Source organism: Myxine glutinosa, chromosome 13 (genome assembly GCF_964187855.1).
Source record: "Myxine glutinosa chromosome 13, kmMyxGlut1.1, whole genome shotgun sequence".
In the NCBI taxonomy this organism is placed as follows: domain Eukaryota; kingdom Metazoa; phylum Chordata; class Myxini; order Myxiniformes; family Myxinidae; genus Myxine; species Myxine glutinosa.
Window position 1 is genome coordinate 59,094,384 of NC_136273.1, and position 22,369 is coordinate 59,116,752.

At 43.6% G+C, this 22,369-nt stretch overlaps 1 long non-coding RNA gene across 1 annotated transcript in view; it reads left to right on the forward strand.

Moving 5' to 3' along the window:
* LOC137415454 (uncharacterized) overlaps positions 1-1,881 on the forward strand; it is a 58,776-nt gene extending 56,895 nt beyond the window's left edge. Inside the window, exon 3 of the long non-coding RNA XR_010982080.2 lies at positions 1,187-1,881. This is a non-coding gene — a long non-coding RNA (uncharacterized LOC137415454). The remainder of the gene's footprint in view (positions 1-1,186) is intronic.
* Positions 1,882-22,369: the final 20,488 nt, after the last annotated feature.

Genomic DNA, 22,369 nt, shown 5'->3' on the forward strand with positions numbered 1-22,369 from the left:
TGTTCGCGGCCCTGTGTCCCACGTATTCGTGGTTGATAAAATGTGACCTGCTCCTATGTTCGCGGCCGTGTGCCCCGCGTATTCGCTGTTGATAAAATGTGACCTGCTCCTATGTTTATGGCCCTGTGTCCCGTGTATTCGCGGTTGATAAAATGTGACCTGCTTCTCCATTCGTGGCCCTGTGTCCTGCGTATTCGCGGTTGATAAAATGTGACCTGCTCCGTTCGCGGCCCTGTGTCCCGCATATTCGCAGTTGATAAAATGTGACCTGCTCCTATGTTTACGGCCCTGTGTCCCGTGTATTCGCGGTTGATAAAATGTGACCTGCTTCTCCATTCGTGGCCCTGTGTCCTGCGTATTCGCGGTTGATAAAATGTGACCTGCTTCTCCATTTGTGGCCCTGTGTCCTGCGTATTCGCGGTTGATAAAATGTGACCTCCTATGTTCGCGACCCTATGTCCCATATATTTGCGGTTGATAAAATGAGACCTGCTCCTAAGTTCGCAGCCCTGTGTCCCACATATTCGCAGTTGATAAAATGTGACCTGATCCTATGTTCGCGGCCCTGTGTCCCATGTATTTGCGGTTGATAAAATGCGACCTGCTCCTACATTTGCGGTCCTGTGTCCCACATATTCGTGGTTGATAAAATGCGACCTGCTCCTACATTTGCGGTCCTGTGTCCCGTGTATTCGCAGAATTTTGTGGGCGCAAAAAACATTTCCACCCCACCCATGGACTTACTTGTTACTTGGTTTATTATCCATTTTCACCTATGGGTAGGGATCTCAGGTTAATATTGTTAGTATTTTCTGTTTTAGGAAAAAAACCTGGTACAGCGAGAAAATCACAAACTATCCACATGGGGAGGACGGGAGAGAAAGAGGATCATTGGGATATGACCTGGGGAGTGAGATTGCTTGGTTTCTTTCAAAATTGTTTTATCATATATTTTTTTAATGAAACTGCAAGTGATTATTTAATTACATATCTATTGTTTCCTTTTAGTTTTAATATCAATATTGTGTAAATATTGTGCCGATCAGTGAGGCTAGTTCATGGTACAGTAAGTAAAAATAAACTTTATTTTGAATCTAAAATTAAATTAAATTCTAACACAAGGCTGTGATACCAGTACATTTAAAATTGTGCAATTTCAACTCATTATCTACTCGTATCTTCGTAGGATAATACAGAATACCGAATCATCCTTCAAGATTAAACTCTGATCTGTTGAAACGGCAACTATTTCCGGGATCAAGTCTCGCTTTGGTGACCACACAAGATCAAAACACAAACGGTTTGTTTTCGATAAAGTAACATGACACTTGCAGCAAAAGACTGACATAACCTTTTGAATATTTTTTTGTAAGCATTTAGTAAAAACTGTAATCATGTGCATTCATGTTCATTAAATTTTTACATTTTCCCTGATGAAAAAAACATTTTCCAACAGCTACGCACATCAGTTCTTAAAGCATCTTCCGCATCACGCATAAACAGCTGTACGTGTGCGTAAACCATCCCTCATCGCACCATTCGACATTTGCAGTTTTTCGCGGTACATTCACGGTTTGCTTTGACATTCGTGTTCCTGCGCTCCGCGTATTCGCGGTTTTTTTCACGGGATTTTTGATTTTCTCTTATGAATCACAAACTGGGGGAACCCATCCTCCATTTGCCATTGAAACAATGCCCCCACATTCGCGGATTTAATTTTCCATGAACGTATGCCCCACAATTGTTGGGGTCCAAGTGTGTGTGTGTGTGTGTGTGTGTGTGTGTGTGTGTGTGTGTGTGTGGTGTGTGTGTGTGTGTGTACACACACAATTTCGATGAAACGTGACCACAACCTTCATCACCCATGATGCACCAAAGTTTATTCACGGCATTAAAAAAAACTTCCACGGACACGTGTTTCGGGCTTCTTGGTCTTACGGCTGTGCCTTTTTGATAGAAAAAAGTTCAAAAAGCTGAAATATTTAAACAGCTTGAGACATGCACCTTGACCCCATGGCCAAGGTATACAATCGAACAAGACTGTCGCATGAGCATACACATGCCCCCAACCCAATGACTGAAGTGCATAGTCAATCAAGCGCATACATTCTAACCCCAAAGGACCAGAATGCAATGTCATACAATTGGACCACTCCTCCATAGGAATATGTAGTGGGTTTTAGGGACCAAGGGTTGGCGTAGGGAAGGGCGTCCGGCCATAAAAACATTGCCTCAAACAGGGAACCATGATTGTCATGGGGCCCGCAAGGCTAACCCCCGCTCTAGCGGGGAAAAATGGCCTTAAAACGATCATTCATTCATTTTAGCGATAATACCGGTGAGTTTTAGCCTTGGTACTGGTGGGTTTTGGCCGTAATACTGTGGGGTTTTGGCCTTAGTACTGGTGAGTTTTGGCCATAATACTGATGAGTTTTCGCCGTAGTACTGGTGGGTTTAGCCATAATACTGCTAAGTTTTGGCTGTAGTACTGGTGAGTTTTGGCCATATTACTAATTTTTTTAGCCATAATAGTTGGGTGTTTTGGCCATAATATTGGGTGTTTTGGCCAGTATACTAGGGGGTTTGGTCATAATACTGGGGGACTTTGGCCACAACACTGGGTTTTTTGGCTATAATATTGGGTATTTTTGGCCATAATACCAGGGGATTTTGGCCAAAATACTCGTGAGTTTTGGCCATAGTACTAGTGGGTTTTGGCCATAATACTGGGGGGCTTTGGCCACAATACTGGGGTTTTTGGCCAGAATATTGGGTGTTTTTGGCCATAATACCAGGGGATCTGGGCCAAAATACTGGTGAGTTTTGGCCATAGTACTGGTGAGTTTTGGCCGTAATACTTGTGGGTTTAGGCTATAATATTAGGGGTTTTGGCCATAATACTGGGTGTTTTTGGTCATAATACCAGGGGATTTTGGCCAAAATACTGGTGAGTTTTGGCCATAGTACTAGTGAGTTTTGGCCATAGTACTTGTGGGTTTAGGCTATAATACTAGGGGTTTTGGCCAAAATACTGGGTGTTTTTGTCATAATACTACGGTGTTTTGGCCATAACACTGGGGGTTTTTAGCCATAATACCAGAGAGTTTTGGACATAATACTGGGGTTTTTAGCCATAATACTGTGGGGTTTTTGGCCGTAATACTATGGGGTTTTATCCATAATACTGGGTGTTTTTGGCTATTCTACTGGGTATTTTAGGCCATTATACTAGGGTGGTTTGGTCATAATACTGGGGGACTTTGGCCATAATACTGGGTTTTTTGGGCAATAATATTGGGTGTTTTTGGCCATAAAACCAGGGGATTTTGCCCAAGATACTGGTGAGTTTTATCCATAGTACTGGTGGGTTTTGGCCATAATACTGGGGGGCTTTGGCCAGAATACTAGGTGTTTTTGGCCATAATACTGGGGGGCTTTGGCCATTGTACTGGGTGTTATTGGCCATAGTACTAGGGGGGTTTGGCCATAATACTGGGGCCTTTGTCCATAATACTGGGTGTTTTTGTCCAATAATACCAGGGAGTTTTGTCGATAATACTGGGTGTTTTTGGCCATAATACTAGGGAGTTTTGGCCATATCACTGGGGGTTTTTAGCCATAATACTGGGGGTTTTTAGTCATAATACTGGGTTTTTTTTGGCCATAATACTGGGGATTTTTCGCCATAATAATGGGTGTTTTGGCCATAATACTTGTGGTTTTGGCCATAATATTGGGGGTGGGGGGGGGGGGTGGTTTGGCTATAATACTAGGGAGTTTTGGACCTAATACTGGGGGTTTTAGCCATAATACTGGGGGGTTTTGACCATATTACTGGTTGGTTTTGGCTGTATTACTGTTGGGTTTTGGCCTTAATACTGGTGGGTTTTGGCCTTGATACTGGTGGGTTTTGGCCATAATACTGCTGGGTTTTGGCAGTAGTACTCGTGAGTTTTGGCCGTATTACTTTTTGGTTTTGGCCATAATACTGGTGAGTTTTGGCTGTAGTATTGGTGGGTTTTGGCCATAATACTGGCAGGGTTTGACCATAATACTGGGGGGCTTTCGCCAGAATACTGGGTGTTTTTGGCCATAATACTGTTTTAGGCCATAATACTGGGGGGTTTTGGCCATAATACTGGGTGTTTTTGGCCATTCTACTCGGTGTTTTTGGCCATAATACTGGGTGTTTTGGCCATATTAATCGGGGTTTTTGGCCATGATACTGTGGGCTTTTGGCCATAATACTGGGTGTTTTTTGCCAGAATATGTGGGGGTTTTTGCCATAATACTGGGGGGCTTTGGCCATAATACTGGGTATTTTTTGCCATAATACTGGGTGTTTTTGGCCATTATACTAGGGTTTTTTGGCCATAACACTAGGGCATTTGGCCATAATACCAGGAGGTTTTGGCCATAACACTGGGTGGTTTTGGCCATAATACTACGGAGTTTTGGCCATAACACTGGGGGGTTTAACCATAATACTGTGGGTTTTAGCCATAATACTGGGGGTTTTAGCCATAACACTGGGGTTTTTTGGCCATAATACTGGGGATTTTTAGCCATAATGCTTGGTGTTTTTGGCCATAATACTAGGGGTTTTGGCCATAACACTGGGGGGTTTTAGCCATAATACTAGGGAGTTTTGTACATAATACTGGGATTTTTAGCCATAATGCTGTGGGGTTTTGGCCATAATACTGGGTGTTTTTGGCCATAATACTGGGTGTTTTTAGCCATAATACGAGGTGGCTTTAACTCTAATACTGGGTGTTTTTGGCCATAATACTGGGTGTTTTTAGCCATAATACAAAGGGGTTTTGGCCAAAATACCATAATATAATATTGTGTTTTTTTGGATGTAATACTTGGGTGGAAGGGGGGTGGGGGGCGAAGTTGGGTCAAAATACTGGGGTTTTTTGCTTAATATTGGTGGGTTTGGTATTTTTCCCATTAAATATGCTCATACCTTCCTTTGCTTAAGCTATGAAATGAAGCTTAAGTTAAGGGAGGATTATGGGGTAGATAAGAGGAGGAGGTTATCATTGGGGTGGGAGAGGGGGAAGAGGAGAATGATAAACGGTGGGGGTATATAGGTAATAAGATGAAGGGGGTTGGTGAGGTGGGAGTGTGTGAGGTTTGGGGTAGGAGAGGATCAAAATTGCACATTTTTTTAAATCTCTGCCACTGAAGGTGGATGGAGGTTATGTTGACAAATTTATTTGTTGCAAAACAAACATTAAACGAGAGCAATGCGACTATGTCCTCAATATGCTTCCACATAGTCCTACAATGGGTATATGCCCTCGTTCACTGCTCTATAAACCAACAAATCTGATTTTAATCCCTTCAGCTGTTTTCAAGTATCACATTTTCACCAGCCATGACAGATTTCACATCGATTGGTGAAGCGGTTTCAGAGAAGGAATTTTTTTAAATATCAGCTTTCAAGCTTTTTAATGATATAGTTTAGATATCAGATTTTTTAAAATATCAGCTTTTAATGGGGGAAGAGGCACTGTTGTCTCGAAGCAGACTTGTTAACCCTTCCCAGCCCTTTTTGTTCTTTGAAGAGACAACTTTTTACATTTCTATTGTTTCAATCCAAGGGGTTGGTTGTTCTGCTTTTATTTTCTTTGTGTGGCCCCCACCTCGAGTGGCCTTCTGGCTTTGTGGCGGTCAATATGCCATAAATAAATAAAAAGCTAATATGGCTGCCACACCATGTGACATGACCTCTAAAAATGTACACTCTGCATACGAATGGGTAGGGGATCACATTTGTAAAGTTTCGTGTTGATCGGATAAGGTTCGGTTTTCTATCCAAGATGGCTGCCCAACCATGTGGCCTATGACATCATCATTTTCAAATTATATGCAACTATGGTGTTAGTTGATATTTGTACAATTTCGCAGCGATAGGGTAAGCGGTTTCAGAGATATAATTATTTAATATTTTCCTTCTATCCAATATGGCTGCCACACCATGTGACCAATGATGTTTTTGTGATCATCTTTTAATTACCATGCCTAGTCGATTTGGTGGTTTGGGAGATGTTTTTTTTAAATGGTTTTAGGTTAAATCCAATATGGCTGCCAAACCATGTGACCTATAATGTCATAAATTTAATATTTCAATACAAATGGGTCATAGATCATGTGAATGCAATTTCAGATATTTAGGATGAGAAATTAGATTAAAACATTTTTGGCTGGTATACCACTTCACCTATGATGTCATCATTATCAAGCTTTTGTTCCCCATTGGGAGTACTTGACAATGTGGAAAGTTTCAAATTTTTCCATTCCACGGTTTCCGAGAAATATTTATATTATTATTTGCGTTTAATCGAAGATGGCTGCCATACCACGTGACCTATGACGTCACAATTATCGTAAAAACATTCTGCATGCGTTTCACTCATACCGTGAAAGTTTTGTCTCAATCAGACATGTGGTTTCTGAGAAAAAGGAGGTTGAGTCCGTACCGACAGACGGACAACCCGAAAACATAATGGCTTGGGCCACCTTGGGGGGGGGGGGGGGGGGGATTGGGGGGGCGGAGGCATAAAAAAATACTCATTTTTTATCTGCATTTGTAAGAAAGATGATCCAGCCTTCTAAAGGTTTGATATTTGAAAAAGGAAAAGTTAGATGATCATTTAATATAATCACATGAGCTACAATCTGCAGGAATTTGGCACCCATCTTGTTTTGGATTTGGAAAGGGTCAAACGAGGCAAGACTTTTATTAGTCCCCTAACGGTGTACACCGGAGGGGACTATAGGTTTGCACGCCGTCCCTCCGTCAGTCAGTCCGTCAGTCCGTCATGCAAAGAACAGTTTTCCGGACTTTTTTTCTAAACGCTTAATGCTAATGATTTCAAACGTGGCACATCGTTTCCTCATGATAAGTTAAGGATCAAGTTCGAACTTCACGACGTTTCGATCATTTTTGACAAAGTTTTGGCACTTTGAACTTTGGGAATTCTGATAATTCTGATGATCCTTAACTCAGTGCCATTTTAAGTTTTAATTTCCTTTAAAAAAGATTTTCTCTGCAATAATAGAACCGATTGAGATCAAGTTTTCACTGTAGGGGGGACTCGGTCTGCAGAATATTTTAATGCTAATTATGACGTCACAGGTCACGTGGTTCGGCCGCCATACTGTTTTTCGTGAAAACACGAAAACCCCTTTTTCTCTGCAACGGCTGAACAGATCGAGGCCAAACTTTGCAGGCAGAATTGCATACACATGACGAACAAAAAGGTCAGCGAGGATGACGTCAGGCGTCACATGGTTTCAGAGTTATGACGTTTTTAAGCATGAACCTTTAAAACCGAGCTCCTCCCTCATTTTTGATCCAATCGAGGGGAAACTTCACAGATCTGTTCAGCATATCAGTCTACTAAAATGTCCTTTTGGAATTTGCGACGGGTCACGTGGTTTGGCAGATATCGTTAATTAAACGAAAATATATGTTTTTTAAAGGTTATCTCTTGTTTATTCTAGAGTTCTCCTCAAGCCGCACCGCGCGCCCTCAGCCTCGTCTCACGAACATCAAAAGCGCGACACAGCGCGCGCTTTCGGGGGGGGGGGGGGGGGGCGGAGCCAAGCCGAGCAGCATATATATATATACATCGATCATTGATCGTGAACCGGAAAATATAATATATTACTGATATTTAGCGACTTGAAAGGTTCTTTATCAACAACTTATTTTGTCGTGCTTCTGCTGACCTGTCTGCAAGGTGTATAAATCGAAGTCCCGAGTGCGAATCACAGGTGAGCCCGTCCTGAGGTAATGAGCGATTGGGAACGATTCAGAACCTGTGGGTAAATAACCCTTGGTAATTTCCCCAACAGTTTTCCGGACGACAGACTGTCGGTAGGGACATGTATTGCGGCACAATACTCAGAATGCTTGTTTTAACAAGTATTGCTATTAACTTCAATTCCGTCATAGACATTCATTGTAGAAAATGAAGAAGAATATATGAATTATGGTGTTTTACAAAAAAGGGCGTGGGCCTAGCTAATCATGTTTTACAACTTGCTTCCACAACTCTTGAAATAATAATGACTCCCCAAAGAGCATAAAATGGATTATCTGGAACTGCAGCTCAATCGGTATACGAGATCGATGCTGAAAGCGACAAACGACGGATATGGCCTCGTCGCAGTTTATAAGAACATTTACTGCATTCCATCGACCTGCACCAACCTGCGCTCTATTAAGGTCAACCACCTGGTGTTACATGGACTCTTCCCCAAAACAGAGGTTTCTATTAATACCCTTCACTCCTTGGATGTAGTTACATGATACCCACTCAATCTCGGTGGTCCAAATGCCACGACCTGAGTTTTGCCTTCTCGGTGGCTGAGTCGTTGGTGGTATCTTCATTTTTGAAGATTAATCTTCCCAACTACATCCATTTTATTCATGCAAAATGTCAAAGTTCATGCAAAAGTGAGGAGACAGTGGGCAAAAGGCAATGTACTGGCAGTAAGGGCATGAATTAATTAGAGAAGCAGAGAGACTAGGTGTGATACTGAAAGTAAGTTAAGTTGCATTGGGGGTGGTGGCCGGTGTCAGGGGTCGGAAGTATTGGGGAGAAGAAAGAGGGGTAGAGGCCGAACCACCACGCTGAAGTCTTTGGCACAGTATCTGTAAGCTGAGTATTCTGCCCAGTTCCAACTCCAAAGCATAATACTAGCGGTCATGATTAAATCACGTTCCTAACTCACAATCGAATACTAAATCAACTCCTAATGACCTCAAGTCATAGAATCATGACAGACCGAAACTGGATTTGTTTCCTGCTGAACGATTTATAAATATGATGCTTACATACTCTTATGGCATCACATACAGTGTCCTTCATAAGTATTGGAACAATGAAGTCAAATTTGTTATTATTTCTGTATACTCAGGAAATTTGGATTTAAAATATGAATATGAGGCAAAAGTACAGAAGGTCAGGCTTTATTTCTTGGTATTTATATGGATATATGTTTTACCATCGTAGAATAACAGCACTTTTTTTTGTCCAGTCCCCCCATTTTAGGTAAGCATAAGTATTGGAACAAATTACTGGCAGGTGTTTCTTGTTGCATTGGTCTTAACTTCAGAAATATTCATAACACATAAAAGAGCTGTGAATGTCTAGTCTTGGTTTTAGCCTTTACTTTTGCCTTTGGAGTCAGTGGTCATAAACCAACAAGACCTGAGAACGGTATATGAAAGAAAAGCAATCAATTTGGAAGCTGAAAGAACAGAATAATTCAATTTGAACCAACACACAAAAATTGGGCATATTAAATACAACAATTTGGAATATCTAGAAAAAGAAACATATCACTAGTATACTTAGCAATTTATTGACAACGGCCAGGTCAGCTAAGGAAAGCCACTGCAGTTGATGACAGAAAAATCATCAGAGCTGTGAAGAAGAACCCGAAAACAACCATCAATGACATCATCACCAACCTCCAAGGCGCAGGAGTGAAAGTATTCCAATCTAACGTTCGCAGAAGATTTCAACAGTAGAATTACAAAGGCTACACCGCAAGATGCAAACCTCTCATCAGCATCAAAAATAGAATGGCCAAATTAGAATTTGCCAACGGGTACGGAAGTGAGCCAGTACAGTTCTGAAACAAAGTTTTATGGATAGGTGAGATCAAGATAAACTTTTACCGAAGTGATGGAAAGGTGAAAGTGTGGAGAAAGGAAGGAACTGCATATGATCCAAAGCATGCTACCTCATATGTGAAGCATGGTGGAGGTCATCTCTTGACTTGGGTTTGCATGGCTTCCTCTGGAACTGGCTCACTCATCTTTATTGATGATGTAGGTAATGATGGCAGCAGCAGAATGAATTTGAAAGTGTACAGAAACATTTTGTCTGCCTATGCAAAAGGAAATGGCTGAAAACTCATTGGGCGGCGCTTCACCATGCAGCAAGACAATGACCCAAAATACAATGTCAACACAACCGAGGAGTTCATCAGGAGAAAAAGTGGAAGTTTCTAGACTGGCCAAGTCAATCTCCTGATTTAAATCCAATGGAGCATGAATTTAATTTGCTGAAGAGGAGACTAAAGTCAGCACCCCCAAAAACAAGCAGCAACTGAAAATGGCTGCAGTGAAGACTTGAAGGTTGAGAAAGGTTGAAGTAAAGAAAATGGTTGCAGGCAAATCATCTCAAAGGTAGATACTTATGCTTACCAAAAATGGGAAGGGAGGGTCCGGGGGGGGGGGGGGGGCAAACATAAAAATTGTTATTGTTCTACAATGGTAAACATATATGAATAGAAATACCAAGAAATAAAAGCTGACCTTCTGTACTGTTGCCTCCTATTCATCTTTTGATCTCAAATCCAGATCTCTTGGGTATGTAGAAACAACAACAACAACAGGCATTTTAAGGCCATTTTCCCTGCTAGACGGTATGTAGCCTACGGTTATTAATTAATTGTATTAAGCCTACGGTTTGTAGCAATAATAACAAATTTGGCATCACTGTTCCAATACTTATGGAGGGCACTGTAAATGTTAAATATGTTATTAGATATAAAGGATACCCATTGGGTTCAAATTGAAGTTCAGGAAAGATAGGATAACTGTGACGATGTTTGTCGGGCAGACAGTTGTGAAACGCTGTCCCTTTGCATGACTGGTGACATTGCGGGTGTGACGCTTTCGGAAGACGTTTTGTAAATGTGTACATGGCAACCAACAGCAGGTGTTCGTGAGACCTTTGGTATTGCACGGAATGGAATTTTTGAGTTTGTTAAACCTATTGACAAAGGAGAAGTTTAGATTCATTTTTACCTTTCAAAGTAAAATGAAAGTAAAATTTCAAAGTAAAAGTGAAATTGGAATGAGAAGTGAACTGTATTATTTAGTTCCTTTCAATCAAACAGGTGCGAGATATAAGGCAAATATATCATCCACACCATTTGATGCCTTCTTCTGCGCCGCTTCCTAGTTTGAGTAGAGTTAGTGGTTTAAAAAAGGGAAGTCAGAAAAAGAGATAAATGAAGAAAAAGTGCAAATGGTTGATCCAGGTGGTGTGTCCCACCTGAGCACGTGCCTCGTGCAGGTATACCAGGTTCAAATCGCATAACTCTGTCGATGTACCGAGCTTTGCAAAGTACCACAATCACATTTTCCAGTCGTTCCAAAGTCGAAACAAACATGGCAAGAGAGGGGTGTCCCACCTGCTAACATTCGGTGGTATACTTTAATGCTGTACTTTACATCCCATTGTGTCTTTTGCGAAGAGTAGGGGAATTATCCCCGGAACGCTTTACAAATGATAAATTTCTGTCCCAAGAAGCTCCGGTCAAACGACATGCCTGGTTAGTCGATTCGGGAAAGTCTTGGGAGGAAAACATTCCCCAGTTTGACCACAAGAAGGAATTAATTGAGGACGTTAAATGAGGCGCAGTAGCATTCCTTGCATATTATCCTGCGCACGTGAAGCGAAGACCTGGGTTAAGCAACCGGTTCGCTTCTGTGTCTCTGTCCTGTCTACAAATATCATTTTATGATCGAGGAACAACTTAATTTCAAATGAATGTTATATTTTGAGTTCAAATTGGAAAACAAACTTGTAGGTTAGCACTCGGGAATGTGGGGTTATTTGGAATGTGGGGTTATTTGGAACGTAGCTAGTTGATATGTGGGGTTATTTGGAATGTGGGGCTAGTTGGAACGTGGTGTTATTTGGAATGTGGGGTTATTTGCAATGTGGGGCTAGTTGGAACGTGGTGTTAGTTGGAACGTGGTGTTTGTTGGAACGTGGTGTTTGTTGGCATGTAGGGTTACTTGGAATGTGGGGTTAGTTGGAACGTAGCTAGTTGGAAGGGGAGGTTATTTGGAATGTGGGGCTAGTTGGAACGTGGTGTTAGTTGGAACGTGGTGTTAGTTGGAACGTGGTGTTAGTTGGAACGTGGTGTTTGTTGGAACGTGGTGTTTGTTGGAACGTGGTGTTTGTTGGCATGTAGGGTTACTTGGAACGTGGTGTTAGTTGGAACGTGGTGTTTGTTGGAACGTGGTGTTTGTTGGCATGTAGGGTTACTTGGAACGTGGTGTTAGTTGGAACGTGGTGTTTGTTGGAACGTGGTGTTTGTTGGCATGTAGGGTTACTTGGAACGTGGTGTTAGTTGGAACGTGGTGTTTGTTGGAACGTGGTGTTTGTTGGCATGTCGGGTTAGTTGGAACGTGGTGTTAGTTGGAACGTGGTGTTAGATGGAACGTGGTGTTTGTTGGCATGTAGGGTTACTTGGAATGTGGGGTTAGTTGAAACATTGCAGTTTTCAAAGAAACCAATGATGATGTCCAGATGGTGCTGCCATGTAGGTAGATAATGACGTCACTCTTCCACCATTTTGGTTAGCAATACAAGGGAAAGTTCTTCTAAAGAGGAAGGTATGTTCACTTTCTGCAATTCTGAGTAAATATTTATCTTTGAGGAAAGTTATTTTATTACATCTGCCACCAAAGGTGGATGGAGGTTATGTTTTCACCTCTGTCTGTCTGTCTGTTTGTCTGTCCGTTAGTGAACAAGATGGAGGTTATGTTTTCACCCCTGTCTGTCTGTCTGTTTGTCTGTCCGTTAGTGAACAAGATGGAGGTTATGTTTTCACCCCTGTCTGTCTGTCTGTTTGTCTGTCCGTTTGTGAACAAGATATCTCAAAAAGTTGTCGACGGATTCGGAAGAAATTTGGCAGAGATGTAGCGCATGTGACAAGGACGAAATGATTAGATTTTGGTGAAGATCCGGATTCGGATCCGGCTACTAGAATTTTTAAAGTGATTCTTCACCATTGGGAGATAGGGCCAAAAACAAACCATAGCAGTATATCTCAAAAGGTTGTGGACGGATTTGGACGAAACTTGGTGGACCGGTTGTGTATTTGATAAGTACAAATAGATTCAATTTTGGTGAAGATCTGAATATGGATTCGGATATGAGAATTATTTAATTTTTAAGTGATTCTTCACCATTGGGAAATAGGGCTAAAACCAATATATAGCAGGATATTTCAAAACGTTGTGGACTGATTTGGACGAAACTTGGTGGAGAGGTTGTGTGTGTGTGAAAAGAACTAATTGTTTCGATTTTGGTGAAGATATTAATATGGATTCGGCTACAATAATTATTTAATTTTTAATTGATTCTTCACCATTGAGTGATCGTGTGAAAAGCGATACATAACATGATATTTAAAAAAGTTATGGAAGAGTTCTGAATTATGAATTGGTGGACGAGTTGGTTTGGTGACGAGAACAAACCGATTAGATTTTGGTTCAGGTCCGAATCCAGATCCAGCCTATCAGTAGGATACAAAACATAAACTGTTCACCATGCAGAGGTACGCGCTCTATCGAGCGCTGTTCTAGTTACTCCCGCCATAGTCAGGGCCCTTAGGGATATTTTGGTTCAAATTCTTCCAAAAGCATCAAATTTGGCGCAGATGTTGCCCATGCCATACTCTTTCGATTTTTGACGGGCGCCAAGGGCGGTATGATCCGGGGACCATACCGGTCCATCCCGCCATGTCACCTGACCTATGACGTCATAATTAGGATATGCATCCAATCACATGGCGTACTATAAGTGGTCAAAGTTCAAAATGACTCGATCGAAAAATGAAGGCAGGGATCCATTTTTAAGGTTTTCATAAAATCCAATATGGCCGCCAGGTCACATGACCTATGACGTCATATTTATGACATGTATACAATCATGTATACATGAACCCGGATCATGATCGCACAAAAATTAAACACAAGGATATGGCATACAGTTCATAAAACATCAAAATCCGTACCTTTGTAATTAGACTGATGAACTGCATATAATAATAATAATAATAATGCATTTATTTTATATAGCGCTTTTCAGGAAGCCCAAAGACGCTTAATATGCCTGAAAATTAGGAAATAGACATGTAAATATTTCCTCTAATTGTCAAAAATAAGGTCAGAGTTCGATTACCCAACCCAGAAACATAAAATGGTGAACCTCGCGTAAATCTTGACAAAAAACTTAAAAAACCGACACGTTTGACTCAAAAATGACCTTTGAGATGACCTTGAGGGTTGACCTTGACCTCGAATCATCAAAATAACATCATAATTGGATTATTCGACTTCGAAAACCCCTGAAAAGTGGCATCATACATGATTCCAACCCTTTTGGTTATTTAACTGATTTTCCTCTAATCCGGGTGGCGGCCATTTAGTATTTCGCCAATATGGGAAATTACAAATGATAAATCAACACAATTACAAATGATAAATCAACACAATTACAAATGATAAATCAACACAATTACAAATGATAAATCAACACAATTACAAATGATAAATCAACACAATTACAAATGATAAATCAACAAAATTACAAATGATAAATCAACACAATTACAAATGATAAATCAACACAATTACAAATGATAAATCAACACAATTTCAAATAAGCAGCTCTCCGAGATGGAACATGTTTCAACTCACCCCACATCCTATATTTTCATTCCCTGACCCTGACGAGGTTGAAGAGCGTCGTCATGAACACAAAGACATTGTAATGAAAATACCAGTCCTATACAAACGTCGTGGTACAAAGCGTTGCTCGCAAAAACTTGTCTTCCTGGTAGAATTGTCTGCCTACAACCCAGAGTAGTTGTGTCACAACCATCTGTAATCAACATATCTATCAGAGAATAATTCGTTATTCTATGGTTTTAAGGCTTAACCTAAGCCTCAACCACACTAATGATTATTATTCGGAAAACCAGAATTGATGTATTTAAGAATTGTGAACTCCGATATCCTCCTAAAAAAAAAAAATATATATATATATATATACCACCCATGATGCCTTTTACAGTTTGCATCACTTATATATCACGTTAAATTGCTCTCTCTCTCTCAGGTTTAGGTTTTATACCTGGGACCATGGTCTGGCCTCAGTCCATTCGAAAGGCTCAAGGATTTTTATCATGCTAACCTTTGTTATTTTTGAGTGGTCAAATTCCAGAGGGGGCGAAGTTATACCTAAGGGGGGGGGGGGAGGGGGGAGGGAGCATTCCCCCCTAAGTGGCCCAACCATAGTTACGGGCCTGGGTGGGAAGAATGGTGGTATATAATTGAAGACAAGATGTGATGAAGCTGTACATGAGAGAGAGCAGGTTTCTGTGGATGAATTCCCAGGTTGAGTTAACATCAGGGGCAGCAGATATGGGAGACCAGTCCTGAAGGGAGAGGCCTGCTTGCAGTCCCTGCCGATCTGCTTGAGTGAAATACCAGACTCGCCTGTGCTGAAGCAGCTCTCTGAGAATTGCCAGAGAGATATTGATTCTCAGAAGCACATGATCAGATAACCTGAATTGGAGCAGAGGAAGATCAGGAGGCATTTGCTGGGAAGTTTGTCATTTCCAAGTCCATAAGGAAGGATTTGGTGATGTAATGATTTGAAGGGAGGAAGAACGTACTGTTGCGGATCCCCCGAAGCCCGTTCCCGTTACAAAGGGGGGCTTAAACCCCTTTTTTCCCCCTGGGTCTTCGGGTCCGCGAGACCGAATCGCCACTTCCGGGCAAACGTGAAAAAAGGTTTCGGGACAAATTCACACGTACCTGTGGTACCCACGCTGCCACAAAAGTGGGGATCGAGCCTCGCATGAGCCACGCTTAATCGAGTACGCCCGAGCGGAATGCGTATCACGTGACTCGTGCTGTTACTTTTATTGGAACCCGATTCGAGCGGTTTTATTCGTACCATGCAAAACCAATGGATGGAAGAGACAGGACGGTCAAATCGGAGGAAGAACAGAATTTATTATTTATGTACAATGATTAGAATGAAAGGAAAGGGGCACAGAGCAGAGCTTAATCAATCTTAACTTATCCCCAGACAAATAGGCCCACTCACATACACGGGGAGATGGAGGAAGGGAAGTTCACGCGCCAAGCACGCTTCGCCGTCAATCACCCCGGGGCAGCTCGCCCGGCATGGCTCTCCGATGTTCACGGCACGTATCCAGGCGAAGGCAGGCAGGAGGAAACCGCATGTCTGTGGCCCGACGCGGGTCGTCCTCTCGAACGCGTGATTAATACTGCGCAGAGCGCGGGGAACAGTGGGGCAAGTTCGTGTACAACTGCAATTCAATTCGCTTTGCAACTCCACTCGCGTTCTCATCTGCCTTCTGCGTTCTGCTGCTGACTCACGACGCGCGTCCTGCTGCTGTTCTCGTGCCTTCTCGTGTGCTCTGCTCCTGTTCTCCGTTCTGCCGCATTCTGGTTAATGGGCTCGGGGCAGGACCTTATATGGCCCCTCCCCGACCTTACCCGAATGTTCCAAGCCCCCGACTCCTGCCGCAGTGGTAAGCCACTCCCCTCAAGCCCTGATTGGCGGCTCGTGCTTACCGACCACTCCCCCCTGCAGCTCGTCCCCCTTCGGCCTCGGTGGACTTGTCCAGGCCTGCCGCATGGCATTTCAGCGCCAAACCAAACCAAAGCGCCAAAAGAACACCTAATCTCACTGGCCTACTCAACGCAAAACTAAACACAGGAAAGGACTATGCTTACATTTACTAAGAAATAACTGAACTATCGCGAGGCTTCATGTTGTGGTGTAACTAACTAAGAGGGGTAATTAACCTTTATTTCAAAACCGCAACACTACATCCTTCTCTCGTCAGACTCGTCCCGAGTCGAAACCACCAATGGAACGACCGGTAGAGCCGGACATGCAAAATTAACCTTACTTTTAAATGTGACACATAGGTGTGGTTCCCCCTAGCATTTACTCTGACCCGTGTGTGCGACCGTTTTAGCACTAGATATGTCCCTCCTATTGCGTTGAGCAGCTACCTAACAGTTTCACGCCCACAACTACCCGAGTATTTCCGGAATTTCAAACTAAACACATAGCCAGTGGGCAGCATTCTTATATTTACAAGCACGTATATTTACAATGCTATGACCCAGGACCTGTTCTTTTTGGAAGAGAAGATTGGAGGGGAGAGAAAACACAGCAAAACACACTCATAAATGGCACTTGCTGCTTGCTTCTTGCATCTTGCTTCTTGCTTCTTCTGTGTGCATATAACAAACCGGCTGGCCCCCTGACTGGCATACAGGCCATTTGAAACTTCAAGGCCATCTAAACTTGCACATCTTCTTATGCCCAGCACACAATAATAAACAAAAATGCTTTTATTTGGCCAGCAGGGCCGTTCTCACATGGTCCAACTGCGTGGCATCAACGCCACTCAAACAAGTGGTCTGAAGTGCAAGATGATTTTGCAGCAAGGTGCTGCACAGCAGAGGTGCAAGGCCACAAGGCTTGTGGTCCATTATGAGTGATGAGGTGCAGCAAAAAGGTGTTTGGCAGCAAAGTGCTGAACAGGTCGGCTGCACTGGTGCAACAAGGGTGCAGCAAAAGGACATGGCAGCAAGGTGCTGCACAGGTCGGCTGCACAGATGTAGCAAAGACAGGGCAGCAAGGTGCAGAAGGGATGCTGCACAGTTCGATGGTGCTGCACAGTTCGGCCTCCAAAATGGTCCTGGGGCGGGGGAGAGACAAAGCTCAACAAGCAAAGCGGAAAGCACACAGTGGTGCACAGAAAAACAAGGTGGTGCGGCGCCAGGGATGCAGAAGAGCGAGCAGAGCAGGTTCGTCCCTAACCGTCTGTACCCCCCACCGTTGGATACACTACCCTAGCCCCCCTTGTATTTACAATCCGTCGCTACGTCTTGTCTCCCATATCCCCCTCTAATTCCGAATTCGTCTCCAAATACCTCCCAGGAAGGAAGGGATGGAACAAACACAATGACACCCTTACGTCGTGATGCGTCTTACGTCCAAACAGTTCACAGAGCCTTGGTGTGGAGCTCGTCCTCCTTGTTGATTGGCTGTGGATGGTGCGAAGGGATTTCTCATCCTAACTACACTAGTAGCATTAACTTTTAAACTACCCGGAGTCGTACCCTGCCAAGCGGCCTCTTTAAACTATGTGGTTCTAAGAACCCGAATTCCCATTGCCCACACTGTGGTGCCCTCTGAATTTGGGTCTCACTCCTGCAAATTTTCATACTGTGCCCTCCCACAATTTCGGGGCTGGGTCGTGTGGCCTTACCAGCAGGTGTACCTACCTGCGCACCTCCACCACTGAAGCCGCCACCCGAGCTTACCTGCTCCCACGACTACCGAACTGGGGAAGGCCCTCCCTGGCGCTTACCCCCTGATGCCCACCTTGGCATTGGGCAACCCGGGTCCTTCCCTTGGATCCTCGGGCCCCACTCAACTCATTTCACTATAAATAACCGGCTCCCAGAGCCAACTTGCGGCCTCACCTGGCCGATAAACTACCAGTGGCGGAATGCCCCAATAACCACACGCACCAATTAAGCCACACTAATTAAGCCATGTCACTGACTCATGCACACAACAAAACACTTCGTTCTACTACCCGCACCACAGGTGTCAATATCCATACAAATTTACCTATGCCCTCTACCTGGCTTTACACTACACACCCCGGGCTTTCGTGAATGGGTTCCACCTCCCCCCATTCACTCCTTCGCACCATGCATTCCACACCTTTTATTCCACACCAAGCATTCCACACCACTTATCTCGCACACCATTGATCTCGCACACCACTTTTCTCGCACACCTTTTGTGCTCACACACCTCAAACACAATTTCTTTTATTTTCCACACACAATTCCACAAACACACAGCATCATCTAGCTAACTACTTTCCCCTACAACTCGTGCTTCCCGGTCGTCCCTTTACACTATGCACTCCCTGTTACACATCAACCAACTAAACTACCTACGTCCCCTCTACAGTACAGGTGTCGCTACTTAAATCTCATGTCTCTACTGTCTTCTAAATCCCTAACATTATCCTAGCCCTCCCTCGGCTAGCTTCGGTGCCCCATGGAGGCAACCATTGCTGGCACCCCCATGTGCCTATCACTGCCATCCCCCTAAACTAATGCTCATGGGCCCCGTCAGTGTGAAGAATGGTGGCACTACCATTCCCCCACGTGGGGGTACACTACTTCCACAGTCCGTTACGCTATGAGCCCCCATCTCTGGTGGTTCGTTGTCACGGCTCGGCCTCGAAGGGCCGAGCGATCCCTTCGGGTGGTTGGTCGCCTGTATGGGGTGTCCATCCAGCATTTTCGATCCAAGGGTGGAGGTATGGATTGGCCGAGGTGCCGGGCTCCATCCCGGCGCGGGGCCTCGCGGTCCCACGCATGGTGACACCCAACCGGCCACGGTCGGAGCCCCACACCCGACAAGGTGCGTGGCTCCGCAAACTCCTACCTCCCCTTGAACCTCGCTGATTGCCTTTGCCGCCACGGCATGGCACCAACCATACAGTGCGGGGGCCGGTACGAATCGTGGACGCCGGTCCTTGTGAGACCGACACGGCACCGATCCCCGCTGGTCCCTGCAGCACACAACTCACCGGGGGCTCGCGTCTGCTACCTGTCCCGCGAGGCGCTACCCCGCCCCCCCCACCCCCAGGTCGGTGTCGATGCTTGAGCTGCGTTCTCACCACTCGTGACCCACTCCATACTCGCACACCCAGGCGCCCCGTGCCTTCACTCTCCGCTATCGCACACCCAGGCGCACACGCGCCTCTCACACATCCCGTTATCGCCGACCATGATTAGAATGAAAGGAAAGGGACACAGAGGAGAGCATAATCAATCTTAACTTATCACCAGACAAATGGGCCCACTCACATACACGGGGAGATGGAGGAAGGGAAGTTCGCGCGCCAAGTGCGCTTTCGCCGTCAGTCACCCCGGGGCAGCTCACCCGACGTGGCTCTCCAATGTTCATGGCACATATCCAGGCGAAGGCAGGCAGGAGGAAACCGCGCGTCTGTGGCCCGATGCGGGTCGTCCTTTCGAACGCATGATTAATACTGCGCAGAGCATGGGGAAGAGGGTACGGGGCAAGTTCGTGTACAACGGCAATTCAATTCGCTTTGCAACTCCACTCACGTTCTCGTCAGCCTTCTGCCTTCTGCGTTCTGCTGCTGACTGACGCGTGTCCTGCTGCTGTTCTCGTGCCTTCTCATGCGCTCTCCTCCTGATCTCCGTTCTGCCGCGTTCTGGTTAATGGGCTCGGGGCAGGACCTTATATGGCACCTCCCCGACCTTACCCGAATGTTCCAAACCCCGGCCTCCTGCCGGTGGTAAGCCACTCCCCTCGAGCCCTGATTGGCGGCTCGTGCTTACCGACCACTCCCCCCTGCATCTCGTCCCCCTTCGGCCTCGGTCGACTTGTCCAGGCCTGCCGCGTGGCATTTCAGCGCCAAACCAAACCAAAGCGCCAAAAGAACACCTAATCTCACTGGCCTACTCAACGCAAAACTAAACACAGGAAAGGACTATGCTTACATTTACTAAGAAATAACTGAAGTATCGCGAGGCTTCATGTTGTGGTGTAACTAACTAAGAGGGGGAATTAACCTTTATTTCAAAACCGCAACAGTACAAAAAGGAGGAAGAATGTATGAATTGCATCACCAAGTCCAGAAGGTACTGTAAGTATTTCTTAATTTACTTTAATGAAATTTTTCAGCTTCTATGTTCAATTTGCTTCACAGAATGATGCACAGCCTTGGATTACAATTGAAATGAAATACCAATGTACATTTTCCGTTTGCTGAACTTGATGTCAGTTCGATCCGCATATTATCTACCATCCAAAGCACAGAATGACTCTTCCTCCTTGGAATTGAAGACTGGAACTTAACTGCATCTGCCTCGTCTTCTCTCTAGGAAAGTGATGACGTTGGTTCCAACGATCTGTTCCACGAGAAGGGATGAAATTGGAAATCCTCCTATGGGGACAAGTTGGCGTGTTTTTTGCCCAAGTCTTTCATAAACTTGTTGGTCAGGCCCGTCATTTGATTGTTGTACACCGCTCCTTTCCTATGCCATCTCCAGGCATTGCAAAACGTCATTGCCGGGCACCGAAGGGGGCTCAGCAGTGACGCACACTGATATCTCATGGAGAAACTGTACTCAGTTTTCACTCTGGTTGTTTGTTTGTTTGTTTTCTTGTTTTCTTGTTTGTTTTCTTGTTTGTTTGTCTGGGTGATATCTCAGCCATCCTTTGAGCTAGGAAGCTTAAATTTCGGCACAATAGTGAGCAAGTCCTTTGTCAAAAACGGTATTTTTTGTTTTTTGATTAATCAATTACTTGAGGAGTTATTTAATTATTAGCGATTAATTAAGTACTTATTTAATTAATTAAATTTCCTTTCTCTCCTGGCCATTATCTCAGGCACCTTTTGAGTTAGGAAGCTGATATTTGGACATGCCAATGACCAGGTGATTTGGCTGCAAAGGCTATTTTTGATTTCTTAATTAATCAAATAATCAATTAATCAATTAATTATTTAATTATTCGATTAATGACTCTTTTTTTTATTTAATTACAGATTCTGATGAAATGGTGGTGGTTTATGTGTTCTATGACCGAATTGATTAATAATTAATTTTTTTCATGATTATTATTTATTTATTTTCATTATTAATCATTTATTTATTTTCTTTCTCATTTGGCCAATATCTCAGGCACCATTTAAGCTGGGAAGCTAATATTTGGACATGGCAGTGACCAAGTGATGTGGCTATCAAGGATATTTTTGATTTATTGATTAATCATTTAATCGATTAGTTATTTATTGATTAATCAATTAATTATTAAAAATTTTATTAATGACTTATTTAATAAAAATTTTAAAAGATACATCTTCGGATGAAGCACTAGTGGTTTAGTTATGCTATTAGCCAATTGATTAAGAAAATATTTTGTGATAATCTTTTATTGATTTTAATTATGCAATTAATCAATCAATTAGTGTACACCTCTCCCTCCCAATGCAGCCTCCATGAGCTGCACTGTGGTATTGCCGGGCGCCGAAGGCACCCCGGCAATGCTGCGCTGCAGGATATTTAATTATTTTTCACCGGGGCGGTGTACTTTGAATGTATCTGCATTTGTTGGTGATTTTGGTTGGAAATGTTGATTTGTTGAGTGTTCCGGCGATAAGTCGCCGACTCTCCACCATAGACAAGGTGAGATCCTTAATGTCCGCTATCAAATAATATCAGTTGGGACACCCGTTTCATGTCCATTTCCATTATAAACTGTCAAATTTGAATTTAGTAGACAGAGCGTCGCGTCGTAAGCGGTGTTGCAAAACATTTTACCTTTTTTTCCCCCGAGGCAAACATTTTCTTTTTGTTGTTGTGTTGTTGCAAAACATTTTCCATTGCTCCTTTGATGCATGTTAAAATAGCCGA